The following is a 17,909-nucleotide window of genomic DNA, read 5'->3' on the forward strand; positions in this document are numbered from 1 at the left end:
ATTCACTGAAGTCATGAGTTAGTCATGTTCTCAAACAAAGGAGACAAGGAGTTGATCTGTGATAATTGTCCCCTTCTGCTTACTCAGACACTGTTCTGTGTGCCCCTTTCCCACACAGTTTTTCTCTTCCACCAGCACCACCCTTCCCATCAAGTTGGACTGCCTCTGAGAGCTAATAGGCATTTGCCCTGTGGCCTGAGCAAGAAGTGGCTTGTGGTGTTTTCCCGCCATGTTTGAACCTGTCCTTCTGGAGCTCCTGGCTGCTTTTCTGGTGGCCTGGCCTGGGAATGGGGGCTTCTTTGGGGACATGACCCTCCTTTGAAAGGCAAGAGGGACAAAGGAGCTGAGTTTTTACAGCATAAGAGCAACTCTATCCTATGTGGAATTGGCAGTTTCATGATAGGATAAGAGATCACCCAAGCCCACCCTGCCCAGAGATCTGGCTTCTTGTGATTTCTACCCATGCCTGCACCTCCCTCCCTAGTGTTTGTTTTCCCAATGAGCTGATGACCCTGTACATTTTTTTTTAACCAAATGAAATTCATAGACACCTTTTTCTCTGGTTTTTTGGAATGTTAACTTAGAGCTTAATTTACAGAAGCTAAAATGAGTAGGACAAAAATCATTAAGGGAATTCATTGCATTTTGATGCCCATAGATTCTGACATTTCTTAAGAATCAAGAATTATATATCTTAATGTGGTGTGCACAGAAAGTTGAGGGGCATATAGAAGCAGTGAATCATAAAAATGTGCCTTTATAAGTGTGATGATGTCACAAGTAAATTCCAAATTTATATTTCTAATCTCAGTGCTTGAAATCTCAAATCCCCAGACACATTCTTAGAGGGTGGGAAGGCTGTCAAGTGAGCATGGTGTTTGGTTTAGGGGGAAAGAGATTCATTTCTTAGTCCATACATTAAGTACTAAGAGGAATGTTGAGAGCAATTGTAGGCATGGTGATTTATGAGAATATCTGGTTAATTGACAACCAAGGGAGGAAAGACAAACTCCCATATTGAGATGAGCCTGAGAAAAGCTCTTGTGTTGATTTTATAAGCAATTCAATCTCTCCAGTGTTATGGAGGCACAGCATCCAGGAGAGCAGGGCATTCCCTACCCAAAGGAGTGCTAACTCAGCATCTGGCAGGAAAGAGATACCTTCTCAAGGCAATGGAAGCAGCTCCCCTTCCTCCACCCTGGTTGCACAATGCTCTACCAAGAAATGTGATTCCACCCAATTCTGAGAAAGAAGCTTTCCTTTCCATGGCATGGTGTTCTGAGCTACTCTCTTGGGATAGATTCTTTAGACTTGGCATGGATGAGGCCAGGAGGGGAGGAAGGGTTGGCAAGTCAGTTTGGAGCAACATGCATTTGTCCAATGTCCTGTGTCTATGTCAGTGTTCCATGTCTGTGTCTGCTTTCACATTGCAATGGCAGAGTTGAGTAATGGTTGCAACAGAAGAGTGTATGACTGGCAAAGCTTAAAAGATTTATTAGATGGCCCTTTAAAGAAAAATGTGCCAACCCCTGGTTAAGAGCAAGGGCTCTGGAGACAGAGTGCTCAGGCTCACAGGCTCCCGTGGTCTTTATGCAAATTACTCATTTTTAGAGCTGTAAACTGGGGGGATGAAAATAGTACCTATCCCACAGTGATGTGAGGATAACGTGAAATAATTCACGTAAAAGTCTTAGCACAGTGTCTGCGCATAAGTTCTCAATGAAGATGAGCTAATATCATCATTATAATGGAAGTATGAAGAAGCTTGGTGTGTTCAGGGACCCACAAGAAGCTTCAAGAACAGAACACAGGGACAGCCTGTACGTGTCTGGGAGGGGTGGGGAGAAAATGCAACCAGTGTTGCAGGTTTGTGCCACATTAGTAAGGCCAGAAGCCACAGGTAGAAATTTGTCCTTGCTCCTGGAGGCCATGCAGAGGCACGAGATCAGAAGTGTGATTTGCAAGCTTGCTGGCACTCAGAGCAGCAGGCAGGGAAGAGCTCTTCTCCAACAGCAGCTCCTTGCTCAAGGGGCTGGAAGGAAGCGGTGGTCAGAGGAAGGCAGCATCCGAGTCCTAGGAGGGAGCCTGGCAGCCTGCCCTCTCCCTCCTGTGGAGTCAGCTTCTCTGCTGTAACCCTCTTCCAGGTCCTTATCTGTCCTCTGGGCTGTGCACACGGGGACAGGCTTCTGTCAAACAGCACAGGTGATCAGATCAGGTCCTCTTTTAGTACTAATTGTATATCTTTTCCAGGGTGGGAGAAGACTCATCCTCCAATGAAATATATAATTCAATTGCAGCAGGAACCTCACATTCAACCATTTAGCCTATCAGAGGATGATTTAACTTCAACATATTATCCAGTGTGAAATTTGGCATGTGCACCAGATGGCATGAGCAATGTAAAGTATCATGTTTGTTTCATTTCCTGACACAAGTATTTCTCCTATTGGTAGATTTATAAGTCATTCATATATATATATATATATATATATATATATATATATACTTTTCCCCCCCCCCAAAAGTCCCCATCACCACCTGCCAGGGAATGATGTTCTAGGAACCAATTCCAGGGACCCTGACCCTGAGTCATGTCCACTGAGAGGGCTCATGAGAGATGATGAGGGCTCCTGAGAGAGTGGAGGGGGAGTCAGGGAGAAGGGACCCTGTAGCTGATCCATTTCTGCCCACTCTTTCCAAGTCCCACTACCCTTAAAAGGTCAAGGGCAAGTGGTTCATTTGCCCTTGATTTTCTCTATCTTTCTTTGTCTGGGTGTGGGAAGTGTGCCGTGTTCCCTAACCCATTTTTAGACTGCCTCCCTGGACTAAGCTGTACTTCTTCCCTCCTCTGGAATGCAGTACTCTGCCCTCTTCCCCTGTTTTAGCGCCCAGGAGAGGGTTGTGTTCATAGGCAGTGGGGACCCACTGGATGGTTAGAGAATTGACTTCTCAGATGAAATCTTCCCAGTGATCCTGAATCATGTCCCATGGTGGAGCACAGGGGAGTTATATTGTACCAGAGGAGAAAGGTGGGGAAGCCAGACCTTCATAATAAGATTAAAACAAAGAGTGATAATCCAGGCAACTATGTGAGAGAAACTGAAGCAAAGCTGCATGAGTAACTCCGGCAACAGCCAGCCTCCTCCTCAGCAGGCTGCTGAACCCAGCCTCTACTCTCTGCTGGGAGAGCCTCCATCCAGGCTGGTGTTGTCTCTCATGGCCATGGAATGAGGAAGGCCTTTGTTCTAGGGCCCAGGGATTAAACCATACTCCTTGCATTTTTCCCAGCATGGAGGAAGGCAGGAGGGATCCCCTGAAGGCTGAGCCCATGGAAAGTCTGCCTCAAGAGGATTTGCCTTGTCTTTCTGCCTCCCTGGATGGAGCTGGCAGATGAGAATGAGGAATAGACCATTGTCACATTCCGTCAAAAGCTTAAGACTAAGTGCCTAACCCTGCAAGCCCCAGAGCAGGCTGATGCTGTTCAGAGGGAATCCCACAGACCCAGTCTTGTCCCTGGGGAGCAGCCATTGAAAGAGAAACACATGCAACCACACATGTAAAGGATGGAGACAGTAGCACTGTCACCGACCAGGGTTCTTAACCTCCTTAATCAATAGAAATTGATCAGAGGTCAGACAAGAAATTCAGGCAAGGCTTTATTGGGACCCCTACTGCAGCAGCGGGGAGTGAGAACAAGTAACATGTTTCCTTGCTAGCTCAGGAGCGAGCTGGTTCCTTATATGGAGTGAGGGTAGGGGAATGTCCAGGGGTCGGGCTGGAGGGGTGGCTTAGGTGGTTTGCCCACCCCTTTGGTGGTGTTGTGTGCAGGGGGCATGCACAGTACCCTGCTTTTGCTCCCAGCTCTTCAGAAGTGGCAGTTGGGTTTGTTTGGTCTTTTTGTATCTTGTTGTCCATAATTTGCCCCAACGGCACATATACAGTTATTTTTAGTCCCTTATAAGTTTCTTTGTATTTTGTTGTTCAAGGAGATGTTTGTCCAGGTGCAAGCACTGCAGCAAAGGGTCCCAGGTCCCAGGTCCCAGCCTGTCTCAGCACCAAAAGTTGGAGTGGAAAGTGCAGCCTTCTATGATATACAGAGTGGTTCAGAAAGTATTGAAACTTTCAAAATTGTATTACTTAGTAACCATGCTGTATATAAACATGTAGTATGCACTAAACAGTAGAGCTTCCCTTGTATTTCTCAATTTTCACACACAGAGTCCACCCATTTTTGGCAGAGAGCACAGCGATGGGGTCGCATATCTGGATATGATACCTGTGTGGCTTTATTCACAGCTGCAGGTAGTTTCCGACAACTCCGTCTTCCAGCAGGATGCGGCTCTACCTTAAGTCGATCGTGGGGTCCAGAGGTCATGGAAAGAACACCTTCCACGGTGCTCAGTGAGATGCTTGGTTCAAAGTATTGACCTCTGGAACTACAGTCCCTAGTCCCCAGATGTCACTCCATGTGACTTCTAGGGGGTATAAGTCAAGAACCTCGTGTTTGTCCCACCTCTTCCTCATAGCCTGGAGGAGATGAAGGGAAACATTGTGGCTGCCATTTCAACTATCAAAAGTAATATTCAACAAAGGGTCTGGGATTAATTGATGCAATTATTAGCCTACAGAATTGAGGCGTGTCTTGTGCCTTGAGGGACAAAAATTGAGTGTTTGTACAGTTATAGAAAAAAAAAAAAACTCTGATTTTTCCCTTCAGCTGATTTTGGTACCTCTTCTTATAAAACCTAGTTACTGAGTAATACATTTTTGGAAATGTTCATTTCTTTTTGACTCGCCCTGTACATACTGGTATTGGGTAGGTAGGTGCACCTGAAAGTATAAGTCACTGATAAGTGCATCATTGGGCTGGGACTGAAGGCATAGATGGATGAAGGGGACAACCTTTGGCTTTCCTAATTGATGTGGAGAAACTAGTTGGAGGAGGAGGAGCAATTGGTATCTTGTGAGTGAGGCATTTTAATGCTCTGAAGCAAGAGTGATGCAGGAGGTGAGAAGTGTTTTAGAGAAGATGTGAGGATGGGGAGAAAACAAGCTGAACCCCAGGGCTAGTGTGGAGCATGCCTGGAATGAGCAGCCAAAAGAGCATGGGGAAGAGGACAAGGGGCCAGAGCCTCCCTCGTCATATGTCCTCAGTCCTCAGTAGGAACAGAGGTTGAAGAGAGCCAAGCCAGGGCTCCAGGGGAGACCAAGAAAGTGCCCAAGAAGAGTTACCAGTGGGCTGGTTTCTTTCTCTCTCCACTGCCTCCCTCACATCCTTGCCTCCCTTCTTATGTCTGCCTCCTCTTTGAGCTTCTTGTTTTCACCTCCTCACCTCTGCAGGGTCCACCTCTCTATACTGTGTCATTAAAAAAAAAAGTATAGTTGGGTGAAAATTCTCCAACATTTTAATAAGATACATGAAGTATCTGACTTAAATAACATGAGTGATTAGAAAAGATGCACCTTATGGGATGATGTCTTACTACATCTGCCTTCTGGTTAAATTCCCTTTATTTCAGTAAAGGGGAAATATTGGTTAATTATGAATGTACTGGGTAATTCTCCCCACCAATTCAGGATGATTTGGAGTAATTCCTACCCCCAAAAAATTCATCTCAAAACCATCTGAATGTCCTAGAGAGCAAACATGCCTCCAACTGTCTCCTCAGATTTCTTGGCATTCAATGGCTACTTCCATTTGTTAATCCTTTATAATCTTACTTTAAACCTAGGGCTGGAATTAGTAACAGATCACTGATACTCTGGCACAAGTCTGTGGAACTAACATTGCAAAGGAGACCTCAGGGTGGATCTGATACATTTAGCTTCCTTCCGATTTTCCTCTGCCCTTCCCTCAGCCACTTCCAGAAAATAGCTTGAATTTTTCCGATAGGCCCAGAAGAACATTCAAGATGGCTGGAAAAGTTTGGACCCTGTGGCAGAAACTGTTGATTTGGCTAATCTAGATTCCATTCCTGATTTACTTTTTTCTTTCCCGTTTCTACTTTAGAAACTTGAAACATGAAATATTCTTTCTCTTAAAACTTTTTGTGTTTATTGAGGTATAGTTTATATACAGTGAAATGCACAGACCTTAAGTGTGGTGTTCAATTAATTTTGACAAATTTGCTCACTTCTGTATCCACACAATATCAAGACATAGAACACTTCCATTCCTCCAGAAGATTCCTCTGTGCACTTTCCCTTTAAGCCCACTGCCTAAAGCAATCACTGTTTTGATTTTTCCACCTTGAATTAATTTATTTTAGAATTTTATATAAATGGAATCACACAGCATTTACTTACATATTTATAAATATATATGTATATATTTGTGTGTGTGTAGTTTTTTTCAGTCAGCAAAACGTTTTTGAGATTCATCCAGATGGTTGTGAATATTGGTAGTTCATTCTTTTTTATGGCTGAGTACTGTACCATTGTATGAATAAACCAGAGTTTCTTTACCCATTCTGACTCGTGGGTTCCTAAAATATTTCCATTTTGGGGTTACTTTCCATTAAACAATTATGAGCATACTTGTGAGTCTTTGTGTTGACATATGTTTCATTTTCCTTAAATAAGTACCTAAGAATGTAACTGCTGCATCAAGAGGAAATGTACAGCCAGCCCAGCCAGGCACATCTTATGTGTATATAACCAGAGCCATAGAAAATTCCATTCCTCTCTCTCTCTCTCTCTCTCACACACACATACACACACAGATGAGTAAACGTATATCAGTTTTCTAAAATGGTTGAATCATTTTTTAACATTAGACTTTAATTTTTAGAGCAGTTTTAGGTTCACAACAAAATTGAGCATGATGTACAGAGTTCCCATACACTCCCTGCCCCCTCACACACATAGCCTTCCCCACTATCAACATTCCACATCAGAGTGGTACAATTTCTACAGTCAGTGAATCTATACTGCTATAAACATCATGTACAGGTTTTTGGGGTTTTTTGTTTGTTTGGTTTTTATTTTATTTATTTTTTTATACAACAGGTTCTTATTAGTTATCCATTTTATACATATTAGTGTATATATGTCAATCTCAATCTCCCAATTCATCACACCGCCATCTCCCCCCCCCCCCGCCCCGCCACTTTCCCCCCTTGGTGTCCATAAGTTTGTTCCCTACCTCTGTGTCTCAGTTTCTGCCCTGAAAACCGGTTCATCTGTACCATTTTTCTAGGTTCCACATATATGCGTTAATATACGATATTTGTTCTTCTCTTTCTGACTTACTTCACTCTGTATGACAGTCTCTGGATTCATCCACGTCTCTACAAATGACCCAATTTCGTTTCTTTCTATGGCTGAGTAATATTCCATTGTATATATGTACCACATCTTCTTTATCCATTCGTCTGTCGATGGGCATTTAGGTTGCTTCCATGACCTAGCTATTGTAAATAGTGCTGCAATGAACATTGGGGTGCATGTGTCTTTTTGAATTATGGTTTTCTCTGGGTATATGCCCAGTAGTGGGATTGCTGGATCATATGGTAATTCTATTTTCAGTTTTTTAAGGAACTTCCATACTGTTCTCCATAGTGGCTTTGGCAATTTATGTTCCCACAAACAGTGAAAGAGGGTTCCCTTTTCTCCACACCCTCTCCAGCATTTGTTTTTTGTAGATTTTCTGATGATGCCCATTCTAACTGGTGTGAGGTGATACCTCATTGTAGTTTTGATTTTCATTTCTCTAATAATTAGTGATATTGAGCAGCTTTTCATGTGCTTCTTGGCCATCTGTATGTCTTCTTTGGAGAAATGTCTATTTAGGTCTTCTGCTCATTTTTGGATTGGGTTGTTTGTTTTTTTAACATTGAGCTGCATGAACCGTTTATATATTTGGGAGATTAATCCTTTGTCCACTGATTCATTTGCAAATATTTTCTCCCATTCTGAGGGTTGTCTTTTCATCTTGTTTGTAGTTTCCTTTGCTTTGCAAAAGATTTTAAGTTTCACTAGGTCCCATTTGTTTATTTTTGTCTCAATGCTATGAGATTAGAAATCAATTACAGGGAAAAAAACATTAAAAAACACAAACACATGGAGGCTAAACAGTACGTTACTAAATAACCAAGAGATCACTGAAGAAATCAAAGAGGAAATCAAAAAATACCTAGAGACAAATAAAAATGAAAACACGATGATCCAAAACCTATGGGATGCAGCAAAAGCCGTTCTAAGAGGGAAGTTTATAGCAAAACAAGCCTACCTCAAGAAACAAGAAAAATCTCAAATAAACAATCTAACCTTACACCTAAAGGAACTAGAGAAGGAAGAACAAACAAAACCCAAAGTTAGCAGAAGGAAAGGAATCATAAAGATCAGAGCAGAAATAAATGAAATAGAAACAAAGAAAACAACAGCAAAGATCAATAAAACTAAAAGCTGCTTCTTTGAGAAGACAAACAAAATTGTCTTTAGCCAGACTCATCAAGAAAACCAGGGAGAGGACTCAAATCAATAAAATTAGAAATGAAAAAGGAGAGATTACAACTGACACCACAGAAATACAAAGCATCCTAAGAGACTACTACAAGCAACTCTATGCCAATAAAATGGACAACCTGGAAGAAATGGACAAATTCTTAGAAAGGTATAGCCTTCCAAGACTGAACCAGGAAGAAACAGAAAATATGAGCAGACCAATCACAAGTAATGAAATTGAAACTGTGATTAAAAATCTTCCAACAAACAAAAGTCCAGGATCAGATGGCTTCACAGGTGAATTCTATCAAACATTTAGAGAAGAGCTAACACCCATCCTTCTCAAACTCTTCCAAAAAATTGCAGAGGAAGGAACACTCCCAAACTCGTTCTATGAGGCCACCATCACCCTGATACCAAAACCAGACAAAGATACTACAAAAAAAGAAAATTACAGACCAATATCACTGATGAATATATATGCAAAAATCCTCAACAAAATACTAGCAAACAGAATCCAACAACACATTAAAAGGATCATACACCATGATCAAGTGGGGTTTATCTCAGGGATGCAAGGATTCTTCATTATATGCAAAGCAATCAATGTGATACACCATATTAACAAATTGAAGAATAAAAACCATGTGATCATCTCAATAGATGCAGAAAAAGCTTTTGACAAAATTCAACACCCATTTATGATAAAAAAGCTCTCCAGAAAGTGGGCAAAGAGGGAACCTACCTCAACGTAATAAAGGCCACATATGACAAACCCACAGCAAACATCATTCTCAGTGGTGAAAAACTGAAAGCATTTCCTCTAAGATCAGGAACAAGACAAGGATGTCCACTCTCGCCACTATTATTCAACATAGTTTTGGAAATCCTAGCCACAGCAATCAGAGAAGAAAAAGAAATAAAAGGAATACAAATTGGAAAAGAAGAAGTAAAACTGTCACTGTTTGCAGATGACATGATACTATATATAGAGAATCCTAAAGATGCCACCAGAAAACTACTAGAGCTAATCAATGAATTTGGTAAAGTTACAGGATACAAAATTAATGTACAGAAATCTCTTGCATTCCTATACACTAATGATGAAAAATCTGAAAGAGAAATTAAGGAAACACTCCCATTACCATTGCAACAAAAAGAATAAAATACCTAGGAATAAACCTACCTAGGGAGACAAAAGACCTGTATGCAGAAAACTATAAGACACTGATGAAAGAAATTAAAGATGACACAAATAGATGGAGAGATATACCATGTTCTTGGATTGGAAGAATCAATATTGTGAAAATGACTATACTACCCAAAGCAATCTACAGATTCAATGCAATCCCTATCAAATTACCAATGGCATTTTTTACAGAACTAGAACAAAAAATCTTAAAATTTGTATGGAGACACAAAAGACCCCGAATAGCCAAAGCAGTCTTGAGGGAAAAAAATGGAGCTGGAGGGATCAGACTCCCTGACTTCAGACTATACTATAAAGCTACAGTAATCAAGACAACATGGTACTGGCACAAAAACAGAAATATAGATCAATGGAACAGGATAGAAAGCCCAGAGATAGACCCACACACCTATGGTCAACTAACCTATGACAAAGGAGGCAAGGATATACAATGGAGAAAAGACAGTCTCTTCAATAAGTGGTGCTGGGAAAACTGGACCGCTACATGTAAAAGAATGAAATTAGAATGCTCCCTAACACCATACACAAAAATAAACTCAAAATGGATTAGAGACCTAAATGTAAGACTGGACACTATAAAACTCTGAGAGGAAAACATAGGAAGAACACTCTTTGACATAAATCACAGCAAGATCTTTTTTGATCCACCTCCTAGAGTAATGGAAATAAAAACAAAAATAAACAAATGGGACCTAATGAAACTCGTGCACAGGTTTTTGTGTGGACATGAATTTCAACTCATTTGAACAAATACTAATGAGTACAATTGCTGGGGTGTATGGTAAGAGTATGCTTAGTTTTATAAGAAACGTCCAAACTGTCTCCTACATTGCTGTATCATTTTGCACTCCCACCAGCAATGAATGAGAGTTATTGTTGTTCTACATCCTTGTCAGCATTTGTTGTTCTCAGAGTTTTGGATTTTCACCATTCTAGTCAGTGTGTAGTGGTGTCTCATTGTTTTAACTTGCATTGCCCTAATGAAATATGATGTGGGCATTTTTTTCATACAATTATTTGCATTCTGTATATCTTCTTTGGTGAAGAATCTGTTAAGATCTTTAGCCTATTTTCTAATTAGGTTGTTAGTTTTCTTATTGTTGAGTTTTAAGAGCTCTTTATATTTCAGATAACAGTCTTTTTATTGGATATGTCTTTTGCGAATATTTTCTCCCAGTTTGTGGCTTGACTTACCATTTTTTGAGTGTCTTTTGCAAAGCAGAAGTTTTTAATTTTAATGAAGTCCAATTTATTACTTATGTCTTTCATGACTCATGCCCTTGGTGTTGTATCCAAGTCATTACCAGACCTAAGGTCATCTAGATTTTCTCCTATGTTATCTTCTAGGAGTTTTACGGTTTTGCATTTTACATGTAGGACTATGATGCGTTTTGAGTTAATTTTTGGGAAGGGTGTAATGTCTGTGTTTATATTAATTTATTGTATGTGGATGTCCTGTTGTGCTAGCACCATTTATTTAAAAAGATTATCTTTTCTCCATTGTATTGCCTTTGTTCCTTTGTCAAAGACCAGTTGGCTATTGTTGTGTGGGTCTACTTCTAGGCTTTCTATTCTGTTCCATTGACCTATTTGTCTATTCTTTCAACAGTACCATACTGTCTTGATTACCTTAACATAGTAAGTCTTGAGACTGTGTAGTGTCAATCCTCCAACTTTGTTGTCCTTCAATATTGTGTTGGTTATTCTGGTTCTTTTGCCTCCATATAAACTTTAGAAAGAGTTTGTTGATATCCACCAAATAACTTGCTATAATTTTGATTGGGATTGCATTGAATCTAAAGATTAAGTTGGGAAGAACTGACATCTTGACAATATTGAGTCCTTCTATCCATGAACATGGAATAGCCCTTTATTTATTTAGTTCTTTGATTTTGTTCATGAGAGTTTTAGTGTTTTCCTCATATAGATCTTCTACATATTTAGTTAGATTTATACCTACGTATTATATTTCATTTTGGGGGATACTAATGTAAATAGTGTTGGGTTTTTAATTTCAAATTCCACTTGTTCATTGCTGGTATAAGCAAAGCAATCAGCTTTTATATATTAACTGTGTATCCTAAAACCTTGCTGTAATTGCTTATTAGTTCTAGGAGTATTTTTTATCAATTCTTTTGGATTTTCTACATAAACAATCAAGTCATCTGTGAACAGATAGTCTCATTCTTTCTTCCGAATCTGTGCACCTTTATTTCCTTTTCCTGTCTTAATGCATTAACTGGGAATTCCAGTACAATGCTGAAATGGAGTGGTGAGAGGGAACATCTTTGCCCTGTTCCTGATCTTAGTGGGAAAACTTCTATTTTCTCACCACTGAATATGATGTTAGCTGTAGGTTGTTTGTAGATTTTTTTGTCAGGTTAAGGAAGTTCCCCTCTATTCCTAGCTTGCTGAGAGTTTTTATCATGAATGGTGTTGGATTCTGTCAAATACTTTTTCTGCATCTATTGATATAATCTTGTGATTTTTCTTCTATAGTCTGTTGATGTGATGGATTATATTAATTGATTTCTGGATGCTGAACCAGCTTCATATACCTGGAATAAATCCTACTTGATCACGATATATAATTCTTTTTATACATTGTCAGATTTGATTTGCTGATATTTTATTGAGAATTTTTGCATCTAAGTTCATGAGAGATATTGGTCTATAGTTTTCTTTTCCTGTAATGTCTTTGATTTTGGTATTAAGGCAATGCTGGCCTTGTAGAATGAGAAAATATTTTCTCTGATTCTATCTTCCAGAAAAACTTGTATAGAATTGGTACAATTTCTTCCTTAAGTTTTTCACCAGTGAAAAACTTTCTGAGTTTCATCAGACTCAGAAACCATCTGAGTCTGATGCTTTTTGTTTTGGAAGGTTATTAATTTTTGATTCAATTTTTAGATAGATATAGCCTTATTGAGATTGTCTGTTTCTTCTTGTGTGAATTTTGGCAGATTGCATCTTTCAAGAAATTGGTCCATTTCGTTCAGGTTATCAACTTTGTGGGCACAGAGTTGTTCATAGTATTCCTTTGTTATTTCTTTAATGTCCATGGGATCTATAGTGATGTCCACTCCTTGGTTTTGATATTAGTAATTTGTGTTTTTTCTCTTTTTTTTCTTAGTTAACTAGGCTAGAGGCTTATTGATCTTATTGATCATTTCAAAGAACAAGTTTTGGGTTTCATTAATTTTTTCTATAAATTTCTTTTTTTAACTTCATTGATTTCTGTTTATTATTTCTTTTCTTCTACTTACTTTGGATTTATTTTGTTCTTCTTTTTCTAGTTTCCAAAGGTGAACACTTGTATTATTGATTTTAGACTTTTCTTCTTTTCTAATATATGCGTTCAGTGCTATAAATTTCTTTCTAAACATTGCTTTTGCTGCATCCTACAAAATTTAGTTGTTATACTTTAATTTTCATTTAGTTCAAAATATTTTAAAATTTCTCCTGAGATTTCTTCTTTGACCCATGTGTTATTTAGAAGTTTGTTGTTTAGTCTCCTCATTTTTAAAAGATTTTTTTGGCTATCTTTCTGTTATTCATTTCTGATTTATTTCTGGTTTTGGTCTGGGAACATAGATTGTACAATTTCATTCTTTCTACCCTGATGAGTGTTCCATGTAAGCTTGAGAAGAATGTGTATTCTGCTATTTTTGGATGAAGTATTCTATAGATGTCAATTATATCCAGTTAATTCATGGTGCTGTTGAGTTCAACTATGTCCTTATTGAGTTTCTGTCTGCTAGATTTGCCTGTCACTAACAGAGAAGGGTTGAAGTTTACAATTATAATAGTAGCCATCTATTTCTCTGTACCATTCTATCACTTTTTGTGTGATGTATTTTGGTACTCTGTTATAGGTATGTACAAGTTAAAGATTGCTATATCTTCTTGGAGAATTGATCCCTTTATCATTAGGTAATGCCCCTCTTTATCCCTGATAATTTTCCTTGCTCTGAAGTCTACTCTTTCTGAAATTAATACAGCTACTCCAACTTTATTTCAGTTAGTGTTAACATGGTATATTTTTCTCCATCACTTTACTTTTAACCTATATATGTCTTTATATAAGTGGGTTTCTTGTAGACAACCTATAGCTGGGTCTTTTGTTTTGATCCATTCTGTTAATCTGTCTTTTAATTGGTGTACTTAGATCATTGTTGTGTAAAGTGATCATCAGTGTAGTTCAATCAATACCATTATTGTTACAGTTTTCTAGTCATTGCCCTTGCTCTTATTTTTGTTTTCCACTTTTTTTCTACCTTTGGTAGTTTTAATTGAGCATTTTATATGATTCCATTTTCTCTTTTTTCTTAACATATTAATTATACATCTTTTAAAAATTATTTTACTGGTTGCCCTAGAGTTTGCGATATACATTTATAACTAATCCCAGTCTGCTTTTAAATAACAACTGTACTACTTCATGAGTAGTGCAAGTTCCTTATATTAACCAAGCATTCCAAATTCTTTCCTTGTGTTGTCATTCATCTCATTTGCACATAAGCTATAAACATTGAATATATTGTTGCTGTTTTTATTTTGAACAGGTATTATCTGTTAGATCAACTCAGAATAAGAAAAATGAAAACTTTTGCTTTACCTTTACTTATTCTTTCTCTAATTCTCTTCCTTACTTTATGTATATTTGAATTTCTGACCCATATCATTTTCTTTCTTTATGAAGAATTTCTTTTAACATTTCTTGCAAGTCAAAACTACTGGCAAGAAATTTCCCCAATTTTCGTTTATCTGAGAAAGTCTTTATTTCTCTTTCACTTTTGAATGATAGTTTTGCAGAGTACAGAATTCTAGGTTGGTGTTTTGATTTCCTTTCAACATTTTAAATATTTCATTCCACTCTCATCCTGCTTGCATGGTTTCTGAGGAGAAATCAAAGGTATCCTCTGTAGGTAAGCTGTTTTTTCCTCAAACATTTTTTCAAGATTTTTTTTCTTTTTTATCTTTGATTTTTTTGCTGTTTGAATATGCCTAGGTGTCTTTTTGTTTGTTTGTTTTTTGTGGTTCTGTTTTGTCACTTATCCTGCTTGGTATTATCTGAACTTGGATCTGTAGTTTGGTGTCTGACAATAATTTGGAGAATTTTTCAGTCATTAATGCCTCCAATATTATTTCTGTTTCTGTCTTTTTTTCTCCTTCTTCTGGTATTCCCACTGCATGTGGGTTATACCTTTTGTAGTTATTCCGCAGTTCTTGGATATTCTGTTCTGGCTTTTTTTTTTTTTTTTTCTCTTTGCTTTTCAATTTTGGAAGTTTCTATTGACATATACTCAAGTTCAGATAATCTTTCTTCAGCCATGCCCCATCTAATGAGACTATCAAAGGCATTCATCACTTCTGTTATAGGGTTTTTGATCTCTAGTGTTTATTTTTATTCTTTCTTAGAATTTCTATCTCTCTGCTAACATTATCCATCTGTTCTTGCATTCTGTCTTTTTTCCCATTAGTGCCTTTAGCATATTAGTCATAGTTATTTTAAATTCCTGGTCTGATAATTCCAACATTCCTGCCATACCTGAGTCTGGTTCTTGTGCTTGCTTGTTGTGTCTCTTCAAACTTCTTTTTTTTTTTTCTTTTTCTTTTTTTTGCCTTTTAGTATGCCTTGTAAATTTTTGTTGAAAGCCAGCCATGATGTACTGGGTGAAAGAAACTGTGCTATTTAAATAGGCCTTTAGTGATGTGGTGGTAAGGTGTGGGAGGAAGAAAACATTCTATAGTCCCATGATTAGGTCCTGGTTTTTTTGAGCTTGTGTCCCTGGGCTGTGAACTCCACATGTGCTTCTCAGGGGTTTTTTTCACCCCTTAGGTGGGACAGGATGGCTAGAGGAGGCTGGAGTCAGGTATTCTCTTCCCCTAGGTTGATTAGGTTCTGACAAAACCACAGCAGTTTAGACTCTTACAATACAGCTGATCCTTGAACAATGCAGGGGTTAGGGGTACCAGGCCCCCACGCAGTTGAAAATTTGTGTGTAACTTTACAGTTGGCCCTCTGTATTTGCAGTTCTGCATCCATGGATTCAACCATCGATGGATCATGTAGTATTGTAGTATGTATTTTCCTGGGTTGTGGCTTGCTGTTTTGTTCTCTTTGTGTCTTATGGGCAGAAGTTTCTTTTTTAAGGGAAGCAGTTTTTTATGGTGTTTAAGATATTTTGCCTGTCCTCAGGTCATAATGATATATTCTATTTTCTTCTAAATACATTATTTTACCTTTCACATATAGAACTATAATACAGCTGAAACTGATATTTGTGAATGTTTTGAATTAGGACTCGATACATTTTTTCCCATATGGAGAGTTAACTGATCTTGCATCATTTATTGTGCAAAGCCATCCTTTCCCTATTGCACTTCAAGGGCCCCATTGTTGTAAATCTAGTGAGTCTACGTGTGGTTTGTTTCCAGTTTCTGTATATAGTTCCATTGGTCCATTTTTCAGTCATTTCCTCAATATCGCAATCTCTTAATTACTATATCTTTCTAATAATTCTCAGTATCTAGAACTATAAGAATTTTGTTCTTCTTTTTCAGGATTGTTTTGATTATTTTAGATCTTTTTCATTTCCATACAAATTTTAGAATAGGTTTATAAATTTTCATAAAATACCAAATGAAATTTGATTGAAATTGCTTTGAATCCATAGTTCAATTGGAGGAAATTGATATATTTACATTATTAAGTTTTCCAATCCATGAAGATAGTATATACATACCTGTTTATTAAGTTTCTTTAGTCATTTTCAATAAACTTTTGTAGTTTTCTGTGTACAAGTATTGCATATCTTTGACTACGTTTATTCCTAGATATCAGATTTCTTTTTTGATATCAGATATTTTTGATGCTACTGAAAATGGTATCTTTTAAATTTCATTTTCTAATTGTTTCTTGTAGATATATAGAAATACAATTAATTTTTATATTTATTTTCCAGTGACCATAATAAATTCACTTATTAGTTCTAATAGTTAGGAGACTCTCTTGATTTTCTACATACATAATCATGTCATATGTGAGTAACTGTGGTTTGCGTTCTTTCTTTCTAATCCTTAAGATATGTATTTCCTTCAGAAAATCTACAAACAACAAATGCTGGAGAGGGTATGGAGAAAAGGGAACCCTCTTGCACTGTTGGTGGGAAAGTAAATTGATACAGCCACTATGGAGAACAGTATGGAGGTTCCTTAAAAAACTAAAAATAGAATTACCATATGATCCAGCAATCCCACTACTGGGCATATACCCAGAGAAAACCATAATTCAAAAAGACACATGCACCCCAATGTTCATTGCAGCACTATTTACAATAGCTAGGTCATGGAAGCAACCTAAATGTCCATTGACAGATGAATGGATAAAGAAGATGTGGTACATATATACAATGGAATATTACTTAGCCCTAAAAAGGAACAAAATTGAGTCATTTGTTGAGACGTGGATGGATCTAGAGACTGTCATACAGAGTGAAGTAAGTCGGAAAGAGAAAAACAAATATCATATATTAACGCATGCATGTGGAACCTAGAAAAATGGTACAGGTGAACCGGTTTGCAGGGCAGAAGTTGAGACACAGATGTCGAGAACAAATGTATGGACACCAAGGGGGGAAAACCATGGTGGAGTGGGGATGGCGGTGTGCTGAATTGGGCGATTGGGATTGACATGTATACACTGATGTGTATAAAATTGATGACTAATAAGAACCTGCAGTATAAAAAAACAAACAAACAACAAAAAAACAACTAATACTAAACTTTCTTTAGGTTATTTGTATGGAAATATGTTAATATAAATGTTTCAGACATTACATGAAATTTCTAAAAATCTTATATGTTATGGTATAGTGTTATGTCATAATTCTAGTTATTACTTTAAAATGTATGTCTCAGAAATAACTAAATTTCCTTGTCAATTGCATTATTATGAACTTTCATCAAATCTTTAACCGTGGTCATTTTTAAGGCTTTTGTCATTTACAGACAGTTCTGGGTGTACTCTGATGCTTTTGCAAAAATGTTCCTATAAAAGGGTTTCATCTTCAAGGAATTCGTGGAAAAGACTCTGACAAGTACAAGTTTCTGGTAACTGACTATTCTGCTGAACTGAATGAATAAGCATTTTCAGAACTCTAATGGAAAACTGATGAATTCATAAAAGTGCTAACAAAAGATCAAGATGAAAAAAAATTAATTACATGGGACTGAGTGAACTGATGAGGAT

This window comes from Balaenoptera musculus, chromosome 10, assembly GCF_009873245.2.
Source record: "Balaenoptera musculus isolate JJ_BM4_2016_0621 chromosome 10, mBalMus1.pri.v3, whole genome shotgun sequence".
NCBI classification, from domain to species: domain Eukaryota; kingdom Metazoa; phylum Chordata; class Mammalia; order Artiodactyla; family Balaenopteridae; genus Balaenoptera; species Balaenoptera musculus.